The 22525-nt window shown below is 44.7% G+C and overlaps 1 protein-coding gene and 1 long non-coding RNA gene across 5 annotated transcripts in view; both read left to right on the top strand.

The window, feature by feature from the left end:
* The window catches only part of LOC127516285 (uncharacterized), a 212599-nt gene that overhangs the window by 105018 nt on the left and 85056 nt on the right, over positions 1-22525 (top strand). The gene's annotated exons all lie outside the window — the stretch shown is intronic.
* On the top strand, positions 2432-3294 carry LOC127516291 (uncharacterized). Its single transcript, XR_007930961.1, has 2 exons — positions 2432-2750; positions 2833-3294. It is a non-coding gene; the product is annotated as an uncharacterized LOC127516291 (long non-coding RNA).

The following is a 22525-nucleotide window of genomic DNA, read 5'->3' as shown; positions in this document are numbered from 1 at the left end:
TTCAAGCGAGGATTTATGTGCCTGGATCCTGTCAAGTTCTCTGACAAACAAATAAAAGGACCATGAATGGAAACTTATGCCACTTGAATAGGGGAAATTATTGCTTTTTCCATTTTGTGATGCAATATAAAACAAAATATTGATCATAAAATACCAACATTGAACCCACAGACTGAAAACAGTATATTGAAAATTGAAAGAAAAAATGGTCCTAAAAAGGATTTTGCCACGTTTGTGGAGTGGGTGCTGGTCAACAACGTATTGGTTTTCACCTGCGGAGCCCACCAGCACCACTCCACCAGACTCAGAGCCCAGTCGGCCATCACCCAACCACACAGAGCTGAAGCTGAACTCCACCGCAAATACTAAGCTAGCGCCTGCCGGAGAACGTGCCAGAATTCAAAACCGAGCTGAATACCACCCTGGAGCCTGTGCCCATTGACACATCTGACCAGGTGCATGAGACTGCTACAACATGAGATTACTCCTCCTGAGGGAGTTTTAGTGGAGCTTGAGGACTTGGATGGAAGCCATGCCCACACTTCCACCTCTGTAAATGTGCTAAACTTGGCCTCTGGGAATATAATGGACTTATTTGAGGAGGTAATTTCCAAGCATGAACTCTCCAGTACTCCCGCTGGTTCCGCCCAGTCCTGAGTCTCCTCACAGTCCCGTGACATCCTACTCAGAGCTGTTCGGGTCCTCAGACTCAGAATTATGCGTTTCTATGACAACACTATCAATGCCGAAATGAATCTGCAGAGGTCAGGTGGTACAAGTCAGAGCTCTTGTTTAATTTCATTATTATTCTAATGTTATATGCTTTGAAACATGAGGTAATTTAATGCTGTCTTGTGATGCTTTGCAGACTCTGTTCTGGCTGTGCGTGGTTGTGTGTTTTGGAAGAGGTGTGGCTTTGGAGAGCACTATGAAGGGAAGGTGAGATCTTGTGCTTTCAAAGCTAGCCTGCAAGTGTTAGCCTCTCCGATATTGCCTACCCTTTAACTGCTGTTTCATGTTAAAGTCACAATGAAACAGAAGTAGCGACAAATCTTTTATTCCATATTGTGACGTGTAACAGATTATCAAAAGAATAAATGTAAGATGGGGACTTTGTTCAGTCCATCCGGTCAGTCGTTTTCATGGGAAGATCGAGTTATGACATTTTCATAAAAAAATTAATAAAAAAAAAAAAAACATTTAAAAAACTTAAAATATGCACAGATAAATCGTTTAAAATAAGATCTATAACATGCACTTACAAAATAGATAGGGTGAATTTTAATTTCATGCCGACTTAATAGGCATTATACATTGTAAACTGTAAAGCAAACAGCACACTAGTATTCCATTCTAAGTGTGTGTTTGTTTATTAACCCTTTCTTATATTAGTTTTCCCTTGCAGACACACACAAATCTTTTCTATCTCATTATCACTTTAAAGGTTGTAATTGGTTGTTAATGAACATAATTAAAACCAGCTGTAGCTGTAGTCTTCAACCCCATGCAGATAAAAGTGGTTATTAAGACATTTCAAATGATGTTGTGGCAATAAGGAAGAATATCTTGGGATATGTTGGATAATCACAATGGCAGGGGTGGGAGGAAAATTGCATCACTGAATGCGAATCTTCTTTTTGCTCTTTTTTTGTTCTAAGGGCAGCTTACTAATGGTGAAAAAAAATCTTCTCTTTCTGCAGTTTGTAAAGACACTACTGGCAGAATCGTTCAACATTAAACGGCACACAGAGCGTTCTGTCTGGTGGCACACTTCTCCTTTTCCCACTGAATTTCATTACCCACTGAACTATGTACTAATTTGTTAAGCTGCCGCATAGATTGGTTTTGACATTTTGCTTATTTTCTTGGTGCAAGACCCTGCTCTGTCATTTATGAACACAAATAATCAACGTTTATCCACTAAGCTGATAGTATTAATTTAAAACAGTTTGAGTAGCAAAACACAGCCCCTTCACTATCACTTCACTGCACTAACAACCTCAAAGAAACTTCTCAGGCTATGCCGAGTTTTGCTAACAGGTCATCAATCTGTCTGATTAGCTTGGCCTGGCTACAGGCAGCCACCCATTCTGTGCCTCCACAGTATTAAGAGGGAATATCCCACTCAATGGCACCAAGTCAAAAGGAAACAGAAAGCCTCTCTAAAACAGAATTACAGGTAATAGGGATTTAAGTGGTTTGTTGCTTATACTGTTAGCTGTGCTGTGTACTGCCCCGCTGAAAGAAAAAAAACTTTTCCCTTTTAAACCACCTACGAAAACATGTTGACTTGTGTGTAAATAGTGTAGACTGTTCAATCCCTGTCACCTGTGTCTTGTAATTAACTCGTTAGTCTTGTCAGTTGTTTCTCGTTTCCCTGATCAGTTCACTGTGTATTTAAGCCCTGAGTTTTGTCCTGTTCAGTGGTTATTTGTTGCATATATGACGTTTTTCTGTTCAGTTGTTCGTGGTATCCTGCGTTTTCTTTATTAAATCGTGAATACACTGCTGTATCTAGATCCTGTTTCTACTTATTTGCAACTACGTTGTGACAGAATAACAGACCATATCATGGATCTAGCAGCAGTAAATATGGACTTGGCTGGCTGTGACCTGACTACCTCCTAAAGATCCTGATCGAGAGAGACTGCATCTTCACCATCAGTGCAGTGAGAGAAAGTCACCAGTCATCATGGCCGCCATTCCAGAGTCTTGTTTTCATCATGGCTGCAACGCCTGAGTCTGTTCCTGTGAGTGAATTTCCTGAGCCTGTTCCCATGAGAGAATTTCCTAAGCCTGTTCCCGTGAGAGAATTTCCTGAGTCTGTTCCAGATCTTGAGTCAGAGAATGAACACCAGAGAATGAAGCAGTGCTATATGTCCTCAGCCGTAGTGGCCAAGCAAAGCTCCTGGGTCAAGGCCATGAACGCTTCACCACCATGGCCCCTTGAACTGCCTGCAACGCCATGGTCCCCTGAACTGGCGGCGCCACCCTGGCTTCCGGTTCAGCAAAACCATGCCTTCGTCAGCCTCCAGGGTGCCCACCCTCCCACCTCTGTAGATGTATTACGGCGTGAGGACTTACCTTCCTGTATTCCTCCGATCTCTCCCTGTTTGTCACTATGGTTACTGATTGAGTTAGTTATGTTCAGGTGTGTCTAGTTAATTAGCCCTCTTGTTTGATCTGTATTTAAGCTCTGTGTTTCAGTCTGCTCTTTGTCCGTTATCGTTGCATTTAGATGGTTGCTCTGTTCTGAGTTCTTTTGTTAATAAAACCTGTAAACTGCTGCAAATAGATCCGGTCTCATCTCTGCTGCAACCATCGTGTGACACCTAGAAAATACACTAGTATTACCACATTGTAGAATATTCAATAAATTGCTTGAGCACATTAAAATTTTCCCAGAGCTGTTTTTTTTTTTTTTTTTTTTTTTTCAAAGGTAACTCAATATGACTAGATGTCTAGGAAAAGCTCATCCCGTTTGATCTTCTACTGCTGAGAAGCCTGAAATATACTTCTGCTCACAGGCAAACAGGATGAAATAGATGCTGGGGGCTCGGGCACAAATGATCTCCTGTCAGTTCAAAGAATCAAAAGAGAGATATGTTAGGCTGTTGAGCAGATTTACCATTCAAAGTGAATGCGTGTGAGAGACAAGTGACTCAGCACCATAACTGAATTTTCAGTGTGCATCTCCCTCATAAATACGCACCCACACATGTAAATGACATGTTACCTAGCTTCTGCCGTCTTCTCTCTTCCTCTCATTGGTATATCGCCACTCTGCAACAACCTCTGCAAGAACAAGGCCATGGCCATCAGTAACTATGTTTCAATCCACCTATTTTTATGCACATAAAATATATCCACCTCAAATGAGGTGGATATATTTTTTATTAGATAAGAAAACATGCGCATAAACTATGATGGAAACACATTTACTGAATAAATCCCTCGCTTGATGCGCAACAAAAAACGCAGGATGTGAGGATGTGAAAAAACAGAGGATGTGATTGGAAAGATACAAAGTTCTGGCATGAAATTCTAGATGGCACAGGCTGATAGGTCCTTAAATCAATTTGTAGCGATCACATCGTCATCAGCGCACCGACATGTAGCGCCAATGCGCTTTGGGCGACCCGAGTTCGAGTCTCGGCTCGTGGTCCTTTCCTGATCCCATCCCCCTCTCTCTCTCCCACTTTGCTTCATGCCTTATCACTGTCCTATCATAATAAAGGCAAAAACGCCAAAAATAAATCTTAAAAAAAAAAAAAAAAAAGGTGTTCTATTGGGTTGAGGTCAGGACTCTGTGCAGGCCAGTCAAGTTCTCCACACCAAACTCGCTCATCCATGTCTTTATGGACCTTGCTTTGTGCACTGGTGCGCAGTCATGTGGGAACAGGAAGGGGCCATCCCCAAACTGTTCCCACAAAGTTGGGAGCATGAAATTGTCCAAAATGTCTTGGTATACTGAAGCATTAAGAGTTCCTTTCACTGGAACTAAGGGGCCAATCCAAACCCCTGAAAAACAACCCCACACCATAATCCTCCCTCCACCAAACTTTACACTTGGCACAATGCAGTCAGGCAAGTACCATTCTCCTGGCAACCACCAAAACCAGACTCATCCATCCGATTGCCAAGACAGAGAAGTGTGATTCGTCACTCCAGAGAACACGTCTCCACTGCTCTAGAGTCCAGTGGCGGTGTGCTTTACACCACTGCGTCCGGCGCTTTGCATTGCACTTGGTGATGTAAGGCTTGGATGCAGCTGCTCGGCCATGGAAACCCATACCATGAAGCTCTCTACGCACTGTTCTTGAGCTAATCTGAAGGCCACACAAAGTTTGTAGGTCTGTAGCTATTGACTCTGCAGAAAGTTGGCGACTTCTGTGCACTGTGCGCCTCAGCATGCGCTGACCCTGCTCTGTGATATTACGTGGCCTACCACTTTGTGGCTGAGTTGCTGTTGTTCCCAGTTGCTTCCACTTTGTTATGATACCACTAACAGTTGACCTTGGAATATTTAGTAGTGAGGAAATCTCACGAATGGACTTGGCAGGTGGCAACCTGTCATGGTACCATGCTTGAATTCACTGAGCTCCTGAGAGTGACCCATTCTTTCACAAATGTTTGTAGAATGTTTGTAGGAGATTACTAATCCCAACATTTTCTGATGTGGTGATGTGATTGGGTCATAGCATTCCAGGTGTCCGCCCATCACGCCCACCTTTCATCCTGTGATACGTGTTGATTGTCCCAAAATACACAGTTAAATAAAACAATGTCTTTAGGACCTTGGAAATGCTTTATTTCATTTTCAAACCTTTCTCAAAGTCCTTGTGGCAGTGTTCTGAACTCATAGAGTCCAAACTTGATGTGAATTGGTTGAGGTATCACATTTCTGTCTCAGTGGGTGCAATTGCATTGGCTTTTATTCCAGGTGCGGTTTCCACCCGGGTGATAGCACGCGAGCGCAGGTGAGATCTGAACAGCACACGTTGCTATCTGCATTTAAACTAAACTTATTTAAGCCTTGCCAATTTAAACATTCGAGTGCAAGGCATGAAAGTGAAATTACGCGCGCTGTGAGAAGATTTATGCACTCATCCGAAGTGCGCATGCGGAAGCGCGTGTACAGCGTGCAAATATTGAGGTCTCTTTCAAGTCTTGTGCTTGAATGGACAAATTCACAAATTATGTTAACATGCCTGTCTTGGCGAGTATCCTAGCAAGCATAGTAGGTTATGTCTTTATGAACTTAAACACTTGAGAAAGAACACATGTGTTCAGTATCAGTGTACTGATTCGTGCATTGTGTCTTAAAGAGACAGTAGCCCTTGCATTCCTGCTCTCTGGATGTGTTTTTAATGTTAATCAAACAACAAAAGACAAGGAAGTCACTCATTGCTCATGACTGAATAACAACTTAATAATTAATAATGATTGATCTTTATTTAATTTATACAGAGAAGATTATATGCAATGTTGTTTTACATTTTATTAGCTACTTTATTCAATTTCTGTACCTGAAAACCGGATACATGAAAAACCTGAAAAGCTTTATTTATTTGTATCTTTGTTTTACTGTATTTATTTGTTCTGTATGATTATTTGTTCTTATTTTCTTTATGTTTATTTGACAGTAGTAATTCTTTACCTGAACATAGCACATACCGAACCGTACCAAAACCGTGAGCCTAAAACCGTGATACAAACCGAACCGTGAGTAATCTGAACCATTGCACCCCTATCTTTTGTTTTAAGGATGTCTGTTGTGAAGCTCTGGTGCCATCATGTCTGCTGTTCACTACATAGATCTGCTATGGGGGTTATTCCATGTTTGTATATATGCAGCAGCAGCAGCATGTCTTACATGCTCACAGCAGAATGTCTGTGAATGTATTGGCATTAGAAAGTCTCTGTACTTGCTTTGCAGCAGCAATAATCATCATCAGCAGCAGCAGCAGCAGCAGTGTAGCAGATCTATTCCGCCAAGACCAAATACTTTAACATTGCCAAATTCATTACCATGCCAATCTCTCCGAGAGCTGTCATAACAGAACTGGACTAACCAGCGGACCAATTTCATTGCACAGCATCTCAAATCTTGGTCTGATCATTCTGAAATGCCTGAGCCAATGTCTGTCATCAGAATTATTTGGTAAAATGACCTGTCAGAAGCATCTCACACGATTGTGCTCTGAGACCAAGTCATTTATGATGTAGGAGAAAAGAGCCACAGTGGCTTCCCCGACTGCAGCAACTTCCATTTTTATTACAGTGTGTAATAAACAAGTATAACAAGCACATTTAAAAGGGCAAGACACAGGTGAAGGGAATCAGGGCTAATGAGGAGAATTCTGAGTACAATTAAATACAATAGCACCATCTGCAGGAATGGAGAGCTCTGAGCTTGGGGTTAAAGTGCCATCTGGAGACCTGGAGGGAGCATGACATGGAAGCTTAAGGAGGGCGCCCCCTGCAGGCCAGGAGTGGAACAGCAGCCTAGAGATTGGTTCTTTACAGGAGCCCCTCCCCTAGGAACTGTAAGCTCCACCCGTCAGCCCAATGAAGGAAATCCAAAGGCCTGGTTGAAGGTTATTCTGCGTGCATGTCTTTTCTGGCGCTTCTGTAAAAATTACCTTTATTTATTAAAATTTTTGGTTTCTAATTTAATTCTGACTCCGTGAATAATTTAATCTGACTCCAAATTTTAATTGACTCTTCGAGTTTACAGTATTTCTGATTTAACAGCTGATCATTAGATTAGTTGTGACTTAATTTAGATCTTTAATTTTCTGAATATCCCATACTTTTAATTATTCGTTCATCAGGGACCCAATGCTGCACAGAGTTACTCGCTCCGGGTTTGTGGTAAACTCACGGACATAAACTCGCCAGTCTGATCTTCGTCAAAGGGTGTAATAAGTTAACTAATACCTTTAGTCGGTTGCCTACTGCTCACTCGAACAAAAGTGTATTTTAATTTAGCCACTTCCATACACCTTGCTAAATCAGTGGAAAACAGAAATCAAAAGGTCTTCAGATGAAGTGCCTACTGCTCCTTCATTCATGCGCCTTCAGTTTGTTCTACCCTGGACACAGATTTACGGTAGCATTAGCCTCCCATAATTTACTGGTAATAATGATTTCAGGAGAATCCAAAATAAATCAAAATTTAACATTTATTGTTCCAGGCAGGTTCAAACATCAATTAAAAGAATTAAAAAGAATACATCACACAACTTGATCAGCAGAAAATACAAAACACAATTTAAAACATAGTAAAAAGCAATTTCAAAGAGTCAGCATACCTGGCAAGTAGAGAGAGACACACAGCAATAGTGTGGGAAGTTCTGAATACAGATGCTTCCTTGAGTGGTTTGCCAAATCCCTTTAAATACCCCAAGCCTTAACAAAAGGACTGTAAACATTTAGCACCCAAATATTTATGCAGCTTTTGCTGGACCTTTTCTCGTGCCCCAAAGGGTCACACGCCTGGTTTTGGGGGTCAAAACAAATGGTTAATAAGGATCTTTATTAGGACATCTCCCACACCAGGAGAACAGGTTTTGTTTTCTTTATTCTTGTCTGTTCTATTGATGTGGGAGTGAAACCATCTTACCAGTCACACCAGAAGTATTTACATTGATGTCACTTAAAAAACCTAAGATAGCAGATTTGTGAGATTTGCATGGCCTGAGGGGAAGGAGAGGTGTGAGGAGTCAGGAACTCAGCATGGGGGGGGAAGAGAGGAGGTTAAGACAGGTGTTGTCCTGTGCTCTTTCTCGCAGATCCTCTCTTTAGAGAGTTTTATTGTTTTATTACAGGATAGGAATCTTGAATTCAGCCTTGGTAAAATCCATCCTTACAGAACGGCACCTGATGTTCTTCTAACTGTTCCCTTTGGCTTGGCGACACTCTGAGATGAGAGTTGGGTCTAAAATATCTCAAGCAGGAATCCAGGACCGCTCCTCTGGGCCAAAGCCCTCCCAATCCACATGATATTGAACCTTCCCATGAACCCTCCCAGCTGGCTGGCCATCAATGATGCGAGGTACTGGGGTGGGCTTCCTAGCTGGAGACAGAGTAGAGCAAACAACAGATTTTGAATGGGAAACATGAAAAGTGTAATGAATCTTCATGGACCTGGGCAGAAGGAGTCGATAGGAAACTGGGTTAACCTTTTTAAGGATCTTGAAAGGACCAATGTATCGTGGGGCCAGCTTGCAGGATTCCACCCACAATGGAAGGTCTCTGGTTGAGAGCCATACCCTTTGTCCCGGGCGAAGCGTGGGCCCTACCCTTCGGTGTCGGTTTGCCTGCCTCCATTGTTGTTGGGCAGCCCTCAATAAGTCAATATGTGCTCTTTGCCAGGAACGCTGGCACCGGCGGAACAGCTGTGTGGCAGCTGGAACATCAATCTCTGGCTCCTGTCCGGGAAATAGAGGGGGAGGGAAACCATATTGACACTCAAAAGGGAACATACCTAGTGAGGAATGGTAAAGGGTATTATGTGCAAATTCAGCCCATATTAAATGAGAGCTCTATGTGGTTTTGTTGTCTGCAACCAGGCACCTCAGTGTCTTTTCAATTTCTTGATTTACCCTCTCAGTTTGGCCATTTGACTGGGGGTGGAAGCCGGAGGACAGGCTGAAGGAAGATCCAATGAGTCGGCCAAACGCCTTCCAGAATCGGGAAGTAAACTGCGAGCCCAGATCAGAAACCATATCCTGGGGAAAGCCGTGGATTCTGAACACATGCCTCATCAATAGTTCCGCAGTTTGGCTAGCTGTGGGGAGCTTGGACAAAGGTAGGAGGTGACAAATCTTAGAAAATCTATCTACCACTACAAGGATTACCGTGTTTCCTTGAGACTGTGGCAAGCCTGTAATGAAGTCCAAGGAAATGTGGGACCAAGGGCATCTTGAAACGGGCAGCGGGTGCAGCAGGCCATGAGGGTGGGTCCTTGGCTCCTTGTTCTGGGCACAGACGGAGCAAGCGGCAACAAAAGCCCGGATGTCCCTCTGCAATCTAGGCCACCAGAATTTCCTTTGGATGAGCTTGCATGTCTTAGTAATCCCAGAGTGTCTAAAAGGGAGAGAAGCATGAGCCCACTGCAAAACCTTAGAATGTAGAAGTTTAGCAACAAAGAGGCACCCTGGAGGGCCATTACCTGGACCTGGCTGCTGCCGTTGGGCCCTCTTAACCACTGTTTCAATATCCTATTGGATTGGAGCTACCACTCTGGAAGTGGGGAGAATGGGTTCTGGACAGCACTCCACTTCTGGTGGTTCAAACTGCCTTGAGAGTGTGTCTAGCTTGAGATTCTTAGAACCTGGGCGATAGGAGAGAGTAAAGTTAAACTGATTAAAAAAAGAGGGCCCAGCAGGCTTTTCGGGCATTCAATCTCTTTGCCTGCTGGATGTAAGTGAGATTTTTGTGGTCCATCCAGATGAGGAATGGCTGTTTGGCCCCCTCCAGCCATTGCCTTCACTCCTCTAAAGCCATCTTGACAGCCAGCAGCTCCCGGTTCCCAATATCATAATTCCTCTGTGTTGGGGTAAGCTGACGAGAGAAGAAAGCACACGGGTGAAGCTTGTTATCGCACTTATCGCACTTCTGTGACAAGACAGCTCCTACTCCCACGTCAGAGGCGTCCACCTCCAACACAAAAGGGAGCTTTTGTAAAGAGCTGTTTTACTCTGTTGAAGGTGTGATCTGCTCTGCTTGTCCACACAAATGGCCTAGTTGAATTTCTGGTCAATGTGGAAAGAGGCTCGGCAACAGAACTGAAGTTTCTAATGAATCTTCTATAAAAATTGGAAAAGCCCAGAAAGCGTTGTACCTGCTTCACTGAAGTTGGTCAAGACCAGTCCAAAACTGCTCGTATCTTGCCTGGATCCATCTGAAGGCTGCCTTTTGATACTGTGAAGCCGAGGAAGGAAACTTCTGGAACATGAAACTTGCTCTTTTCCAACTTTACATGAAGCTTATGTTTCAGTAGCTGGGCCAGGACCTGTTTGACCTGCTGAACATGCTCTTGGTAATTGCGGGAGAAAATCAAAATATCATCCAGATAGACAAACACAAATATATTCAGCATTTCTCTGAGAACATCATTAATAAAGGCTTGGAAGATGGCTGGTGCATTGACCAGGCCATTACCAGCATTACCTGGTATTTGTAGTGGCCTGTCGGGGTGTTGAATGTCGTCTTCCACTCATCCCCCTCACAGATTCTAACTAGATGGTATGCATTACGAAGGTCAAGTTTCATAAAGATGGTAGCCCCTTACAGGATCTCAAAAGCTGTGGACATAAGAGGGAGAGGGTATTGGTTCTTGATGGTTATATGGTTTAAACCTCAATAGTCTATGCAGGGTCGGAGACCCCCGTCCTTCTTTTCAATGAAGAAAAAGCCGGCTCCTGCAGGTGAGGTGGATGGACGGATGAATCCGCTGTCCAAGGCTTCTTTGAGATATCTGTCCATGGCTAATCTCTCAGGGCCAGAGAGGGAATAGAGCCTTCCACGTGGTGGGCAAGTACCAGGAACTAATTCAATAGTGCAGTCATAAGCTCTATGAGGTGGTAGTGTGGCAGCTTGGGTTTTACTGAAGACTTCCTTGAGGTCCGCATACTCCTGGGGGACTCGGGATAACTCAGGATAATGAGCAAGAGACTTGGTTGCGACTGGCTCCATTTCAGGGACGGCCATGACTTCTGTGGATTGGGTCTCAGAAATAGATGCAGATCTCCTCCTGGAGATGTCTAGTGAGGGTTCTGAAAATGTCTCTAATAGCTTGGAAGAATGGCAGAAGGTATTATCTAAAAACTTGGCAGTCAGTTCCCCAGGTTCTAACAACCCCTTGGGACCAGTCACTGTGTGGGTTGTGTAAAGTCAGCCAAGGGAAGCCGAGGATTAGAGGAAGTTTAGGAGAATGAATCAGAAAGAACTGTATCCATTCCTGGTGTTGCCCCACCTGTAGCTGGAGAGGTGGAGTACATTGACTGACTTCTCCTGAACCCAGAGGACTGCCATCAACTGCTGTGATGTTAAGGGGTTTCTGGAGAATCACTGGCTGAATGGCAAGTCTCTTGGCCATCTTATAGTCCATACTTAGTTGCCCTGGGTGACAGTAGCTTAGATTGTCAAACCTGAGGTTGCCGAGCAGGGGATGGTTCCTATTCTCGCCCTGGCCCCCCTCCTCCTGGACGAGAGTTAGCTTTTCCCGACAACTTAGGACAGGCAAAGGGAAAGTGACCTGGCTTGCCACAGTAGAGACAGCATTTCTCCCTTATCTGTCGGTTGCGCTCAGCTTGGGAGATTCTGGTTCCGTCCAGCTGCATGGGTTCCTCAGGGGCACTAAGAGATGAAGGCAGCTTAACAGTGCTGGCTGACTCGAAAAATCTAGTCTCCTGTTGTCGCTCCTGCTGGCGTTCCCTGAGCCGATGATCTACCTGGATAGCCACATCAATGAGGGACTCAAGGTCAGGCGCAGGGTCTCGGAAGGCTAACTCATCCTTGATCTCAGGAGACAAAGCATGGTGAAAGGTAGTCCTCAAGGCTTGTTGATCCCACCCACTCTCTGTGGCAAGAGTGCGAAACTCTATAGCGAACTCTGCTTCACTCCAGGTACCTTGAGAGAGGTGGAGCAGGTGGTGATCCACATCCCCCTACTGGCTGGATGGTGAAAAACTCTTTTCATCTCAGAAATGAATTCATGGCAGTTGGTTGTTACTGGAGACATCTGGTCCCACAAAGCAGAGGCCAAGTCCAAAGCTTTGCCCGTTAGGAGTGTAATAATGTAAGCTACCTTATTATTCTCAGTAGGAAAGCTGCTGGGTTGAAGCTGGAAGGCCAGGGTACACTGGGTAATAAACCCTCTGCATCTCTCAGGACTGCCATCGAATCTCTCTGGTGCTGGTAACTTGGGCTCTAATGGGAATGGCAACATGGATCTTTTTGGAAGATCAGGGGGTGATTGAAGTTCTTGGGGTGAGGAGGCTTGAGACTGGAGATTCAAAATATGGAGGATCTCTGACAGCGCCTGGTCATGCTGCTGTATGGTTGCTTCTTGATCTGAGAGGGCTGCCAAAATACGGTCCACATTAGAGGGTGGTGAAGGTCCTTCTGTTGGGCTCCCTTCCATGGTTCAGTCTTGCTTAGAACACCCAGGTCTCTGGTGTTCTAAGTGTGGCGTGTTCTCCACTGAGCTAACTCCCAGACAATGGAACCCAAAAGCAGAAGAGTAACGAGTCAAGAGACTTTAGTCTTCCAAAAAATAAAAATAATCTTCACTTGAGAAACCAAGGTACAAAGTACAAATGAACTAGGATAGCAGAGCTTCCATAAAACAGAGAAACAAAAATAGACACAAGGGTCAAAAGGTACAATAAGGCACAAAACTTATCTTGAGATCTGGAGACTGGAGTACATATGCTCAAGTCTGAACATAATGGCAGGGAACAAGCACACTTATAAAGGGCAAGACACAGGTGAAGGGAATCAGGGCTAATGAGGAGAGTTCTGAGTACAATTAAATACAATAGCACCATCTGCAGGAATGGAGAGCACTGAGCTTGGGGTTAAAGTGCCATCTGGAGACCTGGAGGGAGCATGACATGGAAGCTTAAGGAGGGAGTGGAACAGCAGCCCAGAGATTGGATCTTTACAAATATTCTTGTTATTTTGATGAAAACATCTTCTAAATGTGAATGTAAACCTCCCCCTTCCCTGTTATATAAAGTTCTGAATTGCCTGTTATAAGTAAACCTAAATACCAAAATACATCTAAAGTGTCTTTACACAAAATTTCAATGCCGCTGTCATGTACTGCTCTGAGACACAAAGGTTGAGGATCCAAATGCAGTATTTATTGAAAGGGTAATCCACAATCGTAATCCATCAAAACAGGCAAAGGTCAAAACACAGGCAAACAGTCCAAACAATAACAGAGTCCAAGGCAAAAGGCAAAACAGAGAAATCCAGGGAAACAGGCAGAGAATCAAAAACCAAAAGAACATGAAACCAGGGAGAATGCTCAGAAATGCAGTAGTGACACTTACAAGACTTCACAGATAATAGGCTCATTTGAGATGAGCAAAATCTGCATGGAACCGATCACCGGTGATCACAGCAAGATGCATGCGGTTAGAAATGTGTCCGATTGTGGACCGCCTTGCTCTGATGTCATCAAAACAGGCAAAGGTCAAAACACAGGCAAACAGTCCAAACAATAACAGAGTCCAAGGCAAAAGGCAAAACAGAGAAATCCAGGGAAACAGGCAGAGAATCAAAAACCAAAAGAACATGAAACCAGGGAGAATGCTCAGAAATGCAGTAGTGACACTTACAAGACTTCACAGATAATAGGCTCATTTGAGATGAGCAAAATCTGCATGGAACCGATCACCGGTGATCACAGCAAGATGCATGCGGTTAGAAATGTGTCCGATTGTGGACCGCCTTGCTCTGATGTCATGCCGACATGTGTCAAAACACTCTCGCAACAGCGAGGCGGCCACATAGGATTCTGCAGTCAGGCACAGTTGCTCTCCACTGACTGCGCTGATCAAAAGCACGATGGGAAACGACTTGTTGACGACACAGTTTAATGCTCATTGGTTTAAACAGACGTGATGCATTGTTCTCTTTTAAAATGTTTGATTTTAAAACTCTGATATCATGTTTTTATGTGAATAAACTATGTGTGAATATTCCCAAACTCTCTGACAGTGCAATCTCAGTGCAATCTATGGGTTATGTGATTGTTGTCATATTTATAAAAAATATATAAAAACATGTCTTCATTAAAGTAAAAATGATTGATAAACACGTCTTTTGAATGGAATAAAATAACAAGTATTTTGGGTGTCAAACCGCATGAGTGAGAATCCCGCGATATCTGCCTTTGATCATGTAGGTGTCTGATCCACTATGAGAAGAGAAAACTGTCTAAATTGCCTGCACTTTTTTCACTCTTCCCCTCAATGCAGTTGCCTACTCTCGCCTACATTTCAGGCAAGGCGAGACGCATCTCAAACGAGCCTAATGACTGAGTGAACAGGGCGAAACACAGATGGACCTGTTCGTTCCCAGGAATCCTCCATTGCATGCTGTGGTATTCCCTGATTAAGGCCCCTCCCGGCACAAGATGCACTGGCACACAGTTATGCAAACATGCATTTCCCCCAGTGAGCCTGACTGCACAAACATTGTGCAAAGTCAGGGAGGACAAGGAACAGGGTTTGCTGGTTGCGTCGTACTGGCCCTCCCGGACTTGGTTCTCTGAGCTTATGCTCCTTGCGACAACCCCTTCCTGGCGAATTCCTGGAGGAAGGACCTTCATAGGAGCAGGGCATAATTTGGCACCCACACCCAGACCTCTAAAACCTCCGCTTTTGGCCCTTGGATGGGACGTGCTCACTCTCTCCACCCTCTACAAGGCGACTGTATGCTTTGAAGTAGTGTCTGTTCGCAAACTGGTGTTCTTCCTGAGGTGAAGATTCACAGAGATGCGCAGTCGGTTTGGTGCTTTCCTTCCTGCAGGAGAGGTTGGAAGGGTGGCTGTCCCCCTCCACCTTAAATCCTAATCCTCCAAGGCCGTGCCTTATTCCCTCTTGGGACCTCTCTGTAGTTTTGCTGGGTCTACAGAGAGACCTTTTTTGAGCCCCTAAAGTCATTTGGGTTCAGTGCCCTCTCTTTTAAGACAGCCCTCCTGACCGCGCTCACTTCCATCAAGAGGGTTGGGGATCTGCAGCCGTTCTCTGTCAGCAAAACATGCCTGGAATTTGGCCCGGCATACTCTCACATGATCTTGAGACCCAGGTCAGGCTATGTCCCCAAAGTTCCCACTACTCCTTTTAGGGATCAGGTGGTCAACTTGCAACTTTGCGCTGTGTCCGGTACGTGCACTGCATGACCGCTCGGAGACCTTCAGATGCTCTAAGCAGCTCTTTGTCTGGTTTTGGGGGACAGGAGGTCGGCCCACTGGATTGTGGATGATATTTCTTTGGCATACCAAGCCCAGGGTGTGCCGTGCCCTAGGAGTGTTGCATCCTCCTGGGCACTAACAAATGCCTCCCTAACAGACATCTGTAGAGCAGCAGGCTGGGCTACACCCAATACCTTTGCAAGATTCTACATTCACAGGGCTGAGCCAGTTTCCGTGTGTTATCGGGTATGAATAGGTAAACTGCAGGCAACTGGCCAGGTGTATTACTTCCAGACATTGCCTTTTCCCTCCCTGAGGTGATAACGTGCGCTTTTTGGTCCATGTTAGTTCCCTGTGTCTGGCAAGCCCTGGACATCAATCTAACCTTCAGCACTCACTGGTAGCCAAGTAGGGCAGAGGAATTTCACTACCAGGCTCATTACTTGTGGTTATCCTCTTTTTCAGGTGAACCAGTGTAGTTGGGCTAAGTGCTCCATATATGCAGATTCCTTGACGGTAATCCCATTTGATGTATTTTCCACTGTTTGGTTTCCCTTACAGGCGAGTTTCGCCCTGCCATCAGTCAGTGTGTCTGTAGTGCTCCTCCCACTTCAGGTAGGACCTACCACAGGGACTTTTTTCCATGTGTGGTACTTCTCACTTGGCAAGTTCATATGATGCATTCTCCACATGCTAACCCCCCTTCAGGAAAGATGTAGTCTCTATAGTGTTCTTTTTTCTGCATAGGAAAAAGAACACTTTCCCCAGCGCAAACTCCTGGTCTGCACAACTGAAAGTTTTTATTTAAAAAAACAAAACAAAACAAAAAAACCCAGAAAAAGTCAAGACCTATTCCCATTGTACGTACTGTCCTTTCAGTCCTGTGTGGAATGAAGGACTACACGGCTTGTTACGACATAGCCGAGTGCACTTGTTATCCGGCACGCAGCAGCTTGCCGACATCTGCTCTGCCAAACCTCATAACACGGTTCAGCTGATTGTGGCATTTTCCCAAGGGACCCATAGTGTCATCACAGACACAACATCAGAATAACTGACATATAGGGAAAGTCTTGGTTACTATTGTAAACTCTGTTCCCTGATGGAGGGAATGAGACATTGTGTCCCTCCCACCACAACACTGAACTACCCGCTGAAATGGCTGAGACACTTTCTCTAAACGTGATCGAGGATTTATAATTTCGATTCCTGTAAACCATGTGTTACAATACAGAAGGGGACAGAGACACTGGAGTGCAGGTAATGTAGTATTGAACAACCAGGAGCTGTAACGGAGTGCAGGTAAGTGTAGGCAGATATAACAGGTGGCAAATATGGATACTGGAGTGATACTTGTCTTTTCTCTTGCAGATATCGCAGGCTGGTGACGGACTGGGGCTGAGCAGACACAGAGGAACTCACACGAGATGAGGAACAACGAAGGAGACTTGGGAACACGCTGGAGACAGGTAAGTATCTTGGAAGGAGTCCTTGAGGCGAGCATTTAGGTAAGACCATATGCCAACGAGACCGGACAGTGACTGTGTGAGTGCGTGTGCCTTTTGTGCTGCTGCTGATGACTGTGCTGATGTGATGCAGGTGTGCGTGATTAGAACTCGGGTGATGACGTTCCATAATATCTGAATATATGATTGAACATAAGTTCAGCAGTCTCCATGGCCGTGGGTAGTCCCCTTAAAGGAATCAGACGACATGACTTAGAAAATCTGTCAATGACCACCAGAATGCAGGTACAATTATCTGAGGCAGGGAGGTTGGTGATAGAATCTACTCCTAGGTGTGACCAGGGTCGTTTGGGAACGGGCAGAGGATGGAGTTTCCCAGAGGGAAGATGCCGTGGACTTTTCGAGATGGCGCATTCTTTGCATCCCTGCACATACCTTCTGACATCAGATGTCATGTTCGGCCGCCAGAAGCGCTCTTTTAGCAACGAGAGGGTTTCATTGACCCCAGGGTGGCCAGTGCCCAGTGACGTGTGAGATGCGTGGATGAAGGGAGTGTGCCGTGTCCGGGTGATGTAGAGCAAACCTGGTGGGCAACCCGGCGGAGTGTTGGTGGAGGCATTGGACTCTTCGGACCAGACAATGGGATTGACGAAGAGCTTCTTGGACAGGATTGGTTCAGGAGTTTCAGAGCTTTCTTCGGGACTGTGGATACGGGATAAGGTGTCTGCCTTTACATTGTTTGACCCCGAGCGATAGGAGATGGTGAAGTTGAAACGATTGAAAAACAGGGCCCATCGTGCTTGGCATGGGTTTAGTCGTTTGGCGTCTCGAAGATATTCCAGGTTCTTGTGGTCAGTTAGAACAACAAACGGGTGTTTAGCTCCTTCGAGCCAATGCCTCCACTCCTCAAGGGCCAGCTTGATGGCGAGAAGCTCCCTGTTGCCGATGTCATAGTTGATCTCCGCTGGGTTGAGTTCGCGGGAGAAAAAGGCACATGGGTGGAGTCTACTTGGGTTCCCCTGCTGCTGTGGCGGGACCGCTCCCACTCCGGTGGTCGAGGCGTCGACCTCCACGATGAAGGACTTTTCTGGATCGGGATGAACCAGGAGGGGAGCGGTGGTAAAGGCTTCTTTCAGGGTTTCGAAGGCTTGGGTTGCGGCTGGGTTCCAGGACAGAGACTTGGGCTTATTCCGTAGAAGGTTGGTGAGTGGAGTGGAAATGATGCTGTAACCTTGAATGAACCGACGATAGAAATTGGCGAATCCTAGGAATCTCTGGAGCTCTTTGATTGTTGTGGGAATGGGCCAGTCCTTGATTGCAGCCACCTTCCTCTCATCCATCCGGATGCCACTGCTTTCGATGTAATAGCCAAGGAACTGCACTGAAGGCTGGTGGAAGGTACACTTCTCTGCCTTGAGGAACAGGTGGAATTCCCTCAGGCGTTTCAGGACCTCCGCAACGTGGTGGCGATGGTCGGCCATGCTCCGGAAGTAAATTAAGATGTCATCGATGTAAACCAGGACAGACTTGTGGAGGAACTCCCAGAGCACCTCATGGATGAAATCCTGGAATACGGAGGGGAGTTGACAAGTCCATACGGCATGACAAGGTATTCATAATGGCCAGTAGGGGTCACGAATGCGGTCTTCCACTCGTCCCCCTCACGTATCCGGATGAGGTTGTACCCGCGCAGCGGAGGTCCAACTTGGTGAAGACAGTGGCACCTCGGAGATGTTCTAGCGCAGATGGGACGAGAGGAAGTGGGTAGCGGAACTTCACTGTAATTTTGTTGAGTGCTCTGTAATCAATGCAGGGCCGCAAGCCTCCGTCCTTTTTTGCCACGAAGAAGAAGCTGGAAGCAGCAGGGGAAGTAGAATCGAAACCTTGTGACAGAGCCTCTTGGATGTATTCCTCCATGGCCTTCTCCTCTGGTATGGGCAGTGAATATATCTTCTTGGGTTCCCCTGCCCTACTTCCGGGTCGAGAACGCTGTGCGCGTCTGTGCTGCCGCTTTGCACCTGGACTGTTTGTATGTTTTGTTACATGTTTTTCCACCGTTCTGTTGGATTATTTTTTCAGTATTCTGTCTGGATTACTCCATTTCTCACTGCTGATCCTTGAACTGGACTATTATCATTTTCAAACTCCTGTTGTCTGTGAGCTTGCCACTGGGCTGCTGCGAGCTCTACCCTCTACCTGTTAACGCCTCCACCACGTTCGGCTCTTCTGATGGGTGAGTTACCGCTCTCTCAGTCGGTTGCGCTGTTCGTTTAATAGCTTGCTATCTGGGTGTGTTGTCTCCTATTTAGTATGCCCTTTTTGGTGAAGTGGCGTTCAGGTCCTTGCTAACGTGGTTTTCGCCTGTGATCGGCTCGCATTTGCTCAGTACTAACATGCCTCGGGCAAAAGTTTTTCTTTTTTCTTTTATCTGCCTCATTTTCTATCTCACTTTCATAATGGATATTGGATATTTACCATCACAGCTAAGGGCCTTGAACTGCCACCCACGTCTCGATTCTGTGACGTATGAATGCTGTCGGAATCTAAGGATTCTCCGGCGCCCACGATACATTCACCGCTCACGGCGTGTCTTCAGGAGTACCTTTTGCTCTAAGCCTGATTCCCTTCCGTGCATCTGGACTAACCATAGATTGTCGTCCATGACCAGACAGTTACCCGCCGGCAATACTATACATCGCTCTTTAATTTATCTCACTGATGCCCAGCAACATACCGCTAACTTGAATTCCCTGCATCGTCACTTTGCGCTTCTGAACTGTCGATCAATATCGGACAAAGCCCCTTATCTCAATGAAATTATCACTGACAATAATCTTGACATTTTTCTTCTCACTGAAACTTGGCAAGTTCCGGATGATTTTCTGCAGTTGAATCTTCTCGCACCTGAAGGATATAAGTATCTGTCCAGACCTCGTCTGCATGGTAAAGGGGGTGGTCTCGCTGTCATTTATAGAGACAATCTCCGACTCACGCAACTTAATTTTCATGATACCAATTCATTTGAATATATGGTATTGAAGGCTGACTCTCTTATAATTATCTTGCTCTATCGTCCTCCTAAAGCCCTGTCCAACTTTTTTTCTGAACTCACTTCAGAAAACTGTTAACCCTTGCCTGTTCATTGACATTTCCCATTCTCCTGCTTGGTGACTTCAATATTCATGTCGATACTGTTTGCTCTAACACTAATCAATTACTGTCTGTTTTTGAATGTTTTAATCTGACTCAGAATGTTCATTTTCCTACCCATACTCGTGGTCATATCCTTGATCTGATCTGTACATCAAGGGTTGATATCTGTTCCATCTCTTCCTCTGACATTGGTATCTCTGATCACAAACTTCTTGATTTTAGCTTAAATCTGCCTATGCGTAAAAAATGCCTTAAAACTGTTATTTCATACCGCAATCTGAAAGCTATTGATACTGCATCATTCTGTACCTCTATTGTTTTTTCGAACCTCTCTGATGTCTTTGATATATCTTCTCCCTCCATGATATTATCTAAATATCACTCCATAATTTCTGAAATCTTACAGCAGCATGCTCCTATTAAGACCAGAAGTGTCCCTTCTTCCCACTCTTCTCCTTGGTATACCCCTGAGCTCCGTATTCTTAAGGCTACTGGTAGACGGCTTGAGTGTCTGTACAGAAAAACCGGTCTTACTGTACATTATTTAGCTTTTCTTGATCATCTCAAAATATACAAATCTGCTCTCATCTCGGCTCGCTCTAGTTTTGTCTCTGCCACAATTAATAAATCAAGTAACAGGCCAAAAGCATTATTCAATACAATAAATAAGCTTACTAAAGCTCCACCCCAAGACGCCATAGCTTCTAATGAGCTTTGCTGTTCTTTTCTGGATTATTTGCTTGAAGACTGATGCCGTCCACCAATGCTTCTCTACTGATACAAAGCTCAACTATCCACCAAATCTATCCAGTCAAACTCTGTCTTGTTTTTCTTTGACGACCCCATCTTCTGTCTCTAAGTTAATCTTGAAATCCAACTCTTCTTCCTGTCAACTTGATCCTGCTCCTACTTCTCTCCTGAAACTTTGCCATTCTTCCATCTCTGCACCTATCTCTCACTTCATCAATACATCTCTTACCTCTGCTTCATTTCCTCTACCTCTCAAAACTGCTGCAGTTACCCCTGTTCTCAAGAAACCCAACCTCGACCCCTCAGTTCTATCTAATTATCGTCCTATTTCAAATTTACCCTTCATAGCTAAATTACTGGAAAGCACTGTTGCCTCCCAACTCCAGTCTTTTCTAGGTGAAAATAATCTCTTTGATCCCTTTCAATCTGGTTTTCGCCCCCTCCATAGTACTGAAACTGCACTTGTAAAGGTAGTGAATGATCTACTGCTTTCTGGTGACTCTGGTTCTCTGTCTATACTTCTGCTACTTGACCTCAGCTCTGCCTTCAATACCGTCTCCCATGAATTGCTTGTTTCTCGTCTCTCTGATTTGGGTATTTCTGGTACTGCTCTTTCTTGGTTCTCTTCCCATCTCTCTGACAGACAGTTCTACATCTCAGTTAAGGATTTTCAATCACCTACTGTCCCCCTGAAGCGAGGTGTTCCCCAGGGATCCGTTCTCGGGCCTTTATTATTCATAATTTACATCATACCACTAGGTCAGATTTTACAACATCATGGTCTTAACTATCACTTTTACGCTGATGACATTCAATTATACTCACTCACACCTACTCTACCTCCCCAAACTGACAAAATCTCCGCTTGTGTGAGAGACATAAAAGATTGGCTTAATTCAAATTTTCTGAAACTCAACATGGACAAAACTGAGATTATTTTCATTGGAACTCCCTCACTTACCAGCAATATTTCTACCAATTTCACCTGTGAAATTGCTGGTTCTCACATCAAAACATCCAATACTGTTAAAAATTTAGGTGTAATCATTGACTCCACCCTTTCCTTTCAGTCTCATATTACCTCTATTACCAAATCTGCATTCTTTCATCTACGTCGCATTGCCCAACTCCGTCCCTTCATCAGTAACAAAGACGCTGAAACTGTCATCCATGCATTTGTCTCATCACACCTTGATTACTGTAATGCCCTTTTCATTGGTCTACCTGCCAGCTCCATTTCCAAATTACAATACATTCAAAACTCTGCTGCTAGAATACTCACCCATACCAAGCGTTCTGCTCACATCACCCCAATTTTATATGATCTCCACTGGCTTCCAGTTGCCTACCGTAATAAATTAAAAATTCTCCTGCTCACTTTTAAATCTTTGCATGGCTTGGCTCCCTCTTATCTTTGTAATATGCTCATCCCCTACACACCGACTCGCTCACTACGTTCCTCTGACTCTGGCCTTCTCGTTGTCCCTCGGCATCGCCTCTCTTCAATGGGGGGCAGATCATTCAGTACTATTGCACCCAAACTCTGGAATTCTCTCCCCCGCTCACTCTGTTGTGTTAATAATATCTCTGAATTTAAATCATTACTCAAAACTCACCTGTTTTCTGAATGTTATACCTCTGATTTGATGAATTGATTGCTCTGCATTAATATACTAATATTTCTCTGAATGTTATGTTATGTCTCTTAAGTCCTGTT

Source organism: Ctenopharyngodon idella, chromosome 7 (assembly GCF_019924925.1).
Source record: "Ctenopharyngodon idella isolate HZGC_01 chromosome 7, HZGC01, whole genome shotgun sequence".
Classification (NCBI taxonomy): Eukaryota; Metazoa; Chordata; class Actinopteri; order Cypriniformes; family Xenocyprididae; genus Ctenopharyngodon; species Ctenopharyngodon idella.
Note: the sequence above shows the minus strand (reverse complement) of the source record. Positions and strands in the feature narration are given on the sequence as shown.